General features: G+C 33.7%; 1 non-coding gene across 1 annotated transcript; it reads right to left on the reverse strand.

Moving 5' to 3' along the window:
- Positions 1–2,941: 2,941 nt before the first annotated feature.
- LOC128281935 (small nucleolar RNA R71) lies at positions 2,942–3,048 on the reverse strand. Its single transcript, XR_008272222.1, has one exon. It is a non-coding gene; the product is annotated as a small nucleolar RNA R71 (small nucleolar RNA).
- Between the last annotated feature and the right edge of the window lie 7,120 nt (positions 3,049–10,168).

Below are 10,168 nucleotides of genomic sequence, written 5' to 3' on the forward strand. Positions count from 1 at the left end.
AAAGGTTTGTTAAGTAATTTAGCCAAAGTAGTTAATTAAAACTCAAGGACTAAATTGTAAAATTTCAATTGCAATTGAGTTTTAATTTAGAAAATGCTTGGGAACCTAGATAGAAATTATCCAAAGAACTAAAATGATTATTAAATCATTGTTTTCTTACAGTTAATGGACGATGATGATGTTCCCATTTAATTTAATTAATGTTATATTATTATAATTAAATCATAATTAAGTTAATTAAATAAGATTAAATAATATTAATCACGCTATAAATATCAAACTAAAGGGAAAAAGATGAGAACATCATCGTCTTCTTTATTTTCTCACCGTCCATCTTTGTTTAGAAAATAAGAAAGCTTAAAACTCCTTTATACATTCGAACAAGTGTAAACTGAAAAATATATAGGATTTTTCCTATGCATTTATCACCTTTTTACTTAAATTAGTTGTTAAAACTAAGTAATTGTTTAATAAATTAATGAAATATGTGAAAATATAAAATTAGGACATAGAAATTATTAAAATGTGATTTTATGCTTTATTATATAGTTTTCATGCAATAAATGGCTTATTTTATATTAATTTGAATATTATATTTTTAAGACATAAAGTGGCCGTGCATGATTAAATTAAATAATAAAATATAAAATTATATTTAATAATTCATCTTAAAATATTTCATTAATAATTTGGGTTTTAATTAATTAATTAAATAGAATAAATTTTATTCTTTGGTCCTCTAATTTATTGATTTATTTTGGACAGGTCTGATAGCTTTGTTGGATTACAAAACTGTCCAAATTGGAGACAAAGTCAACCAAATTTTTTGCTACATTTGGCTGTCCACATAAACCACTTTTTGAATTAATTGCACAAGGTCCTTGCAATGTTGAAGAAGTTAGAGATTTTCCTGAAGATTTGCACTTGACCGAGTCTTAGTCCTGAGTTGTTGTGGCACTTAAATTGAGCAAAAATCAGCTCAATTTCCTCAATTCATGGCCGACCACCCCTTGAAGATGCTTGAAATTGAGCAAAAATCAGCTCAATTTCCTCAATTCATGGCCGACCACCCCTTGAAGATGCTTGAAGAGATGAAACCTCCTATTTTTAGCAAAATTTCCTCCTCTCTTCACCTATAAATATGACCCCTTCATTCCCTCATTAATCATCCCTCATCATTCATCATTCTCTCTTCTATCCAAATTCTCTTAGCCTTTTACATTCCCCACGCCTAGCATCATCTCTTCATAGAGATTTTAACAATTAAGCCTTTTAAAGAGCCGTTGGTCGACCACCTTGGAGAGCCATTAGCAAAGGAGCAAAGCGAAGGAAGCAAATGAGCCTCATTGGTTAGAGTCTTGGGTGACAGCCACTTTGATCTGGGTTTAATCTTTCATTTCTTTAATTTAATCTGAAAATGTTTGCTATGTGTTCTTAGTTATTGTTTGTTAGCTTAATTTTATTTAAGCTAGGATGATTATTTTGATTAAATAATATTTATTTGATTCATGCTTATAATGTTTGTGCCTCAATCATCATGTTTTCAATTAAAATAAAGTCTGCATTTCGTTCATACGTGATTGAAATGCACTTGAATTAGCTGAGGGATCCTAACCAGATGATAGCTAATGGACGTATAATTGAAATGCGCATGCTCAATTTAGATCCTAACCCGATTAAATTGCAGGTGGCATAACAACTCTAACCTAGCTCTATTATTTGCATAGTTTTTAGATTTGTGTGATTAAACTGTTTCACACCTAACATGTCCCTGTTACCTCACACGAATGCTAAGAAACCCTTAGTAAATAAGGATCAGCAAAATGTGTATTTACTAAGTAAAGGATTTCGAAAGGACCTAATATGGTTTCCAAACTCATGAAAGATCGAGTTGCCATGGAATTTTTTTCGAATGTTATTAAGCATGTTGATAATAAGTTGAGTTTAAATAAAGTAATTGTCCTAGTTTATTTATGTTAAAATTTTTGCAAATTGTGTTTAATTTTGCTAAAATCTATTTCATTCATATAGTTTGCATACTTAGGATAATTTGCATTAGGGATCATTGCATTTAGTTTAATATATTTTAATAATCACTTCTCAACTATATTGTGTTTTTATTTACCAAATTGTTAATATTGTTTTACAAATTAGGTGACTTAACACAAATACAATCCCTGTGGAGACGATAGCTCGATACTTACTTATTAGTAGATAACAATTGTGTACACTTGCACAAACCTACGCATTACAAGTTTTAGGCGCCGTTGTCAAGATTGTTAACTGTTGCCATAGTCTTTTTTTTGTGAAATTATTTACTTCCAATTTGGTTTATTTCTAACATTACTAACTTTTTCTTTTTTATTTTGTGATTTTCTTTTCAGCTGTTTATGAGCATAGATCAGATTATTGATTTACTCCCTGTAGACCCTAAAATTGAGCGAACTTTCTGACAAAGAAGACGTGAACGAACAACTCAAGGACAAGTCGAGATGGACCTTGGAAATCAGAATTAAGACCAAGGTAATGAAGCCGATCATGTACGAAATCCCATCCTTATTGTTGATGATAAGGATCGATGCATCAGATAATATGTTGTGCCACTTTTCAGTGAGTTAAATCCAGGAATTAGAAGGCTAGATATTGAGGCAACCCAGTCTGAATTGAAACTAATGATGTTTCAAATACTCCAAATGGTGGGCCAATTCAATGGTATGCCTACGGAAATCCACATATCCACCTTTGATGGTTTATGGAGGTGAATAATTCATTCAAGATAGCCGGTATGACTAAAGATGCACTGAGGTTGAAGTTATTTTCGTAGTCATTGCAAGATCGAGCACGAGCATGGCTCAATTCATTGCCACCAAGTTCCATATCTACATGACAAGAATTAGTAGAAAGATTTTTGGTTAAGTATTTACCGCATAGCAAAAATGATAAGTTGAGGACTGAGATCACAAATTTCCAACAATTGGATGACGAGTCTTTGTATGAGGCTTGGGAGCGATTCAAGGAGTTACTTCGTAAGTGTACTCATCATGGGATTCGTCATTGTATCAATGCACATACAATATTGATGGTAGATGCTTCTACGAATGGTACAAGTTTTTCTAAATCTTATAATGAGGCTTATGAGATCATTGAGAGGATCGCGAGTAATAATTATCAATAGTCAACAAATCGAACAACTTCAGGAAGATGTGTAATAAGAGTTCATGAAGTTGATGCTATCACTTCATTATCAGCTCAGGTATTGTCTATTTCCTCTATGTTAAAATAGTTTACCGTTAATAGTGCTAATAATTTTACAGCTCAGCCACTAAGTCTGTTTGAAGTAGTTTCCTGTGTGCACTGTGGGGAAGGTCATTCTTTTGAGAATTGTCCATCAAATCCTAAGTCAGTGTAATATGTGGGGAATCAACATCAAAATAGGAGTGGACAAGGACCCCAGTCCAACTTCTACAATCCTTCATGGCATAATGGACCGAATAACAACTTATTGCAACATAGACCCAACCAATCCCAAGGTTTTAATCAGCAAGCTCTAAAACCACCTCAAGCTGAGACATCAAATAGTTTGGAGAACTTGTTGAAAGTGTACATGGCAAGAATGACACTTTGATCCAAAGCCAAGCAGCAACACTGAAAAATTTGGAAAACCAAATGGGTCAATTACCTACGGAGCTTCGTAATAGACCACAAGGAACCTTGCCGAGCGATATTGAGAATCCAAGAAATTTGAGTAAATAACATATTAAGGCAGTGGCTTTGCGAAGTGTTAAAATTCTGGAACCCCGATTGATTGATGTCAAAGATAAGCCTGTAGTGAAGAATCAAATAGCTATTGAAATTCCTACACCAAAGGAATCAGAATCTACAAAGATTGACAAGGTAACTCCTAACTTAGTGAATTTAGATACTTTAACATCTTCTTTGGATGTAGATTTACCTACTCAGAAGAGTTATCCGGTTCAACCGAAAATTCCATCACCTCCATATTCACAAAGATTGTAGCAACACAAGTAGAAACAGGAGGAGTAATTCAAGAAGTTTTTGGATGTTCTAAAGAAGTTACACATCAATATTCCGTTGGTGGAGGCTTTAGAACAAATGTCAAATTATGTGAAGTTTATGAAGGATATACTGTCCAGGAAGAAGTGACTGAGTGAGTCTGAGACTGTTGCCTTGACAAAGGAGTGCAGTGCGTTCTTGTAGAACAAACTACCACTGAAATTGAAAGACCCAGGAAGCTTTACTATACCCTGTAACATTGGTTAATCTTACTGTGGTAAAGCTTTGTGTGACTTAAGAGCGAGTATCAATTTGATGCCTAAGACTATTTTCAAGATGCTAGGGATAGGTGAAGTAAGAGCTACAACTGTGACGCTTCAGCTAGTGGATCGATCTTTAGCATATCTTGAAGGAATGATCGAGGATGTTTTGGTAAGAGTCGATAAATTTATTTTTCTTGCTGATTTCATTGTCTTAGATTTTGAAGCAATAAGGAAGTTTCGATCATCCTTGGGAGACCTTTTTTAGCCACGGGAAGAACGTTAATTGATGTATAGAAAGGTGAACTCACCATGCGAGTTCAAGACGATTAGGTAACCTTTAACATTCTTAAAGCGATGAAATTTCCTGATTCGGTAGAAGAGTGTTTAGTTATAGAAGAGATAGAAACCTTGGTTACTATGGAAAACAATTTTGAAGATCCATTGGAGAAAGCCTTAGATCTTGACCCTTTGGAGGATGAAGAAGGTAAAGGGAACATGGCTTTGATGGAAGCAATCCAAGAAATTTTATTCAATCCACACGATTTGAACCATTAGAGTTAAAAGTCAAAAAATTTGTGCAACACAAGTTGTCAATTGAAAAATCACCTAAACTCAAACTAAAGGTACTTCCTTTCCATTTGAAATACGATTATTTAGGTGACAGGTCTACTTTTTCGGTGATTATTTCAGCAGAACTGATGAAAGATCAAGAGGAGCAACTAATTTTTGTTCTTAAGAAATTTAAGAAAGCAATTGGTTGGACCATAACTGATATTCGATGTATAAGTACTTCTTTTTGCATGCATAAAATTATTTTAAAAGAAGGTGAAAGAGCTCAAATTGATGGGCAAAGGAGGCTTAATCCTATTATGAAAGAAGTTGTGAGAAAGGAAGTGATCAAATGGTTTGATGCAGAAATCATCTGTCCTATTTCAGATAGTTTGTGGGTAAGTTCGTTCAGTGTGTGCCGAAGAAAGGTGGAATCATGATTGTTGAAAATGAGCATAATGAGTTGATTCTAAAGAGAATTATTACTGGTTGGAGAATCTTTATTGACTACAGAAAATTGAATAAAACACTTTGGAATGACCATTTTTCGTTGCCTTTTGTGGATCAGATGTTAGATCGACTGATAGGTAATGAGTTCTAATTTTTTAGATGGCTATTCGGGATATAACTAAATAGTTGTAGCTCTAGAGGACCAACATAAAACAACCTTTACTTGTCCATACGGTACGTTTGCTTTTAGGCGAATGCCTTTTGGTTTATGCAATGCACCTACAACATTTCAACAATGCATGATGGCAATATTCACTGATATGGTTGAAAATTTTGTTTGAGGTTTTCATGGATGATTTTCTATTTTTTTTAACACTTATGATAATTTTTTGAGTAATTGGGCTAAGGTACTGAAGAGATGCGAAGAGACGAATCTTATCATTAACTGGGAAAAATGCCATTTTCTGGTTAAGGAAGGGATTGTCTTAGGGCATAAAATCTCAAAGAGAGGAATTGAAGTCGATAAATCAAAGGTGGACATAATTGAAAGACTACCGACCCCAATTAATATGAAAAGAGTCAGAAGTTTCTTAGGCCATGCCGATTTTTACCAAAGGTTTATCAAAAATTTCTTGAAAGTTTCTAAACCGTTGTGTTTTTTTTAGAGAAAGATACAATGTTTGATTTCAAAAAAACATGTTTGGAAGCTTTTAAGATCTAAAAAAAGGGTTCATCTCAGCCCTAATAATTGTTACGCCTGATTGGAGCTCACCTTTTGAGTTGATGTACGATGCAAGTGATTATGCCGTTGGAGCTGTGATGGGTCAAAGAAGAAACAAAGTGTTTCACCCTATTTACCATGCAAGTAGAACTTTGACGGGAGCCCAGCTCAATTATACAGTAACTGAAAAGGAACTCTTTGCCATAGTTTTTGCTTTTGACAAATTTTGCTTATATCTTATAGGTACCAAAGTTAAAGTATTTACTGACCATGCTGCAATTAAATCTTACTCATAAAGAAAGATGCAAAATCGAAGCTAATTCGTTGGATATTATTACTCCAAGAATTTGACCTTGAGATCCAAGATAGAAAAGGTGTTGAAAATCAAATAGCTGATCATCTGTCGAGGTTGGAACAAGATGAGGTAACTCGATCATGTGTGCCTATCAACAAGAATTTCCTAGATGAACACTTATTTGAGGTAAGTCAACTTTATGAAACACTTTGGTTTGCTGATTTTTTCGATTATCTTGTATGTGGAATAATTCCTCGAGAAATGACATACCAAAAAAGGAAAAAATTCCTTCATGATGTCAGTATTATTTTTAGGAGGATTAGTTTTTATTTAAACAGTGTGCAGATAATATAATCTGAAAGAGTGTAGCTGAAAATGAGATTGCTAAGATCTTGTATCTTGTATCATTGGTTATTCATAAACTGCAGCAAAGATTTTGCAAGCAGGTTTCTTTTGGCCTACACTATTTAAAGATGCTTATGCTTATGTGAAGAATTGTGATAAATACCAAATGACCGAAAATATATCAAGGAGGAATGAGATGCCCTTGACAAACATTTTAGAGATTGAATTATTCGACGTTTGGGGCATTAACTTCTTAGGCCCGTTTCCTTCATCATATGAGAACAGATACATCTTAGTTACTTTGGACTATGTATCTAAGTGGGTTGAAGCTGAAGGATACCCTACAAATGATGCTAAAGTAGTCATGCGATTCCGACATAAGCATGTGTTTACATGATTTGGGACACCAAGAGCTATTATTAGTGATGAAGGTTCTCACTTTGTAAACAAATGGCTTAAGTGGTTGCTTGACAAATATGATGTGAAGCACAAGATTGCTACGGCCTATCACCCCCAGTCTAATGGGCAAGTTGAAAGAGTGAACCGTGAAATCAAAGGTATCCTTGAAAGGATAGTATAGCCTAGCAGAAAAGATTGGTCTCGAAGGCTCGATGATGCATTATAGGCCTATTGAACAACATTTAAGACACTGTTATGAATGACTCCTTATCGGTTAGTCTTTTGAAAGGCATACTATTTGCCATTAGAGTTGGAGAATAGAGCTTACTGGGCTTTGAAGTAGTTGAACTTTAATTTTAAGCAAGCTGGTGAGAGAAGGATGTTACAATTGATGAGTTGGAAGAGCTGAGGTTGTCTTCCTATGAGAATGCCAAAATGTGTAAATAAAGATCAAAGAGATGGCATGATAGTCATATACAACCTCGCGAGTTTAAAGAAGGTCATAAGGTTTTATTTTTTAATTCAAGGTTGAAGTTATTTCTTGGGAAGCTTAAATCCCGATGGAAAGGACCCTATACCATATACCGAGTTTATCTTTATGGAGCTATTGAATTATACGATAATTATGGAGGTACGTTTAAAGTTAATGGTCAACGTCTCAAACACTATTGGGATGGTGAAGTTGAGCGAGTTGAATCCTCATTCAAATTAATAGAACCTTGATATTTCATGAACTCGTTTTGTAAATAAATAAATAATTAGAACTTATTTTCTTAACTTAGTACATTTAATTAATTCTGTCTAAGGAGATTGGAACTTAAGCGGGATCGCTGTGACCCCTCCAGCCTTTTCTGGGAATTAATTTAATGTAATTTGTTAAGAATAAATTTTCTAATTAAGATTTAAAATTTTTAAGTTCCATTTGTTTTGTTTAAATTTTAAATTTTTATGTTAATAAAGGGGGTCAAATTTGCCCCAAGTACTAATCTGTTTTTTTTTTCTTGAGACAAGACAGTTTGAGTTTGAGGCCCAAGATAGCAAAAAGGAGGGAAAAATCTATACCTTGCCGCCACTCCCATTGCCTGCCGCCCAAGTGACCCTAATGTAGCTAAATTTTTTCTACATGTTGCCCTAATTTTTCCCTATATAAACCCCTTTTTATTCTACTATTTTTCATATCCCTCAAAGAAATTTGCTTACACCGTAAAAATACCTAAATCTCTCTTTTGTGCAGTCAACCTCAAATCCCGAAAGAAACCCTAGCTCTCTTCCCTTTTTGTCGAAATTTCCTATTGTCGCTGCAAATATATTATTGAAGCACCAACTTTACTGCTGCACATTGCCGTTGTCACTGCCGCACACTACCGTTGCTGTCATATACTATCATTACCGTCGCACCATCCTTGCCGTTGCACGATTTTTGCCATAGCAAGTCTTTACCACTTTGCTGATTTCTTTCTTTTTCCCTTTGAGAAGAAATTTTGCCGAAATTTTTGGGAAAAAAATACCATGTCTCGCAAAAGAACTAGATCTTCAAAGACTACTCCTAAAAACCCGATTTTGATTGATGAAAAAGTGAAAGAGAGATTTGATTCAATCTTCCAGCATCAACCGATGATGCCAAATGTAACAGCTCGGTTTTAGATTAAATAGGAACAATAGTTTTAGAACCACAAATCTGAGGTAAAAAAATTATTTTAATATTATTTTATGTGTTTAAAGCATGTGATTATATATGTGTGAAGATTTCGTGAGCTAATTTTATCGTTTAATAGCTCAATTTGAGAAAAAAGACTAAATCGCGTAAAATGCAAAAGTGGCATTCTATATGTTAAATGTGTTTAATTGCTATGGTTGATTAAATGTGAAGTCCTTAAGTTGAAATTAGACCTTTGATAGTGGAAATTGACATGAATAACTATCCATTAAGTGTTTTTAAATGATATTAAATAAGGTCATTTTGGTAATTAGCTAAATAAATCATAATTTAATAAAATCAAAGCTAAAATTATGTTCATCTCCATCATTTTCAACCGAAAATAAAGAAGAAAAATCCACTAACAAGCATGCTAGGGTTCAGCCATGTTGATGCTTAATTGAAGGTCCGTTTTTGTTCCATTTTTGATGATTTCTATGTTTTGTGATCGTTGCTTTGTGTTCTAGCTAGCCCATGTCTTAATTTTTGAATTTTTTAATGATTTTGTGAAGTTCTATTGACTAATTCTTGATATTTGTGATAGATGATAATGAAAAATGAATAATTGTTGATAGATTTTAATGTTTTGTAAAGTAATTTTTCACAAAAATGTCAAATAAGAATTAAATTGTGAAATTTGCAAATTAAGGGGTTGAAATGTGAAATAAATGAAAAATATGGGCTGCTAGGGACCTATATGAAATTCGGCTAGGCTTGGGTTTAATGAAATTTCATGAATTTTGTGTATTTATGAACTAGGGACTAAATTGTAAGAAATGTGAAAGTTTAGGGCTAAAGTGTAAAAATGCCCAAATATGTGTATAAGGATTAAATTGAATGATTAGTTGACTAAATGGGTTAATTTTGAATACATGTAGATCAAGAAAGAAAGAAATCGGATTTAGATTGGGGAAAATCGAAGGTTATCGAGTAATTTATTCGATTCATCAATTCTGAATATGAGGTAAGTTCGCATGTGATAATTTTATTATAAATGTATGTTATATGCTTTTTTATTGCATAAAATGTGGTAATGAGATTATGAATAGTGTTTGAATGGTGAATACGATTATATGGATGTGTTCGACGATGAAATCGATAAGTGAAACTTCTCGGTTGAACCTTAGGAGTAGTTTAGGATGCTAATGACATGTCATTAGGTTAATGTATTGGCTTCGAGCCATGATATTGGCAATTCGGGTACGAATAATACCTTGATTTGGCTACGGGCCATGGTTTAGGTATTCGGAAAGGAGTTACCTTGATTTGGCTATAGGCCATGGTATAGGTACTCCGGGATATGTTACCTTGATTTGTCTATGGGCCATGGTATAAGTACTTATTGATTGTGATCCTTTAGTATTTGATTTCTATTCTAAATGGTTCAACGGGTAAATAATGGTGTAGTTGAAAAAGAGGTTAATATGAGGTGGTAC

Source organism: Gossypium arboreum, chromosome 1, assembly GCF_025698485.1.
Source record: "Gossypium arboreum isolate Shixiya-1 chromosome 1, ASM2569848v2, whole genome shotgun sequence".
Taxonomy (NCBI): domain Eukaryota; kingdom Viridiplantae; phylum Streptophyta; class Magnoliopsida; order Malvales; family Malvaceae; genus Gossypium; species Gossypium arboreum.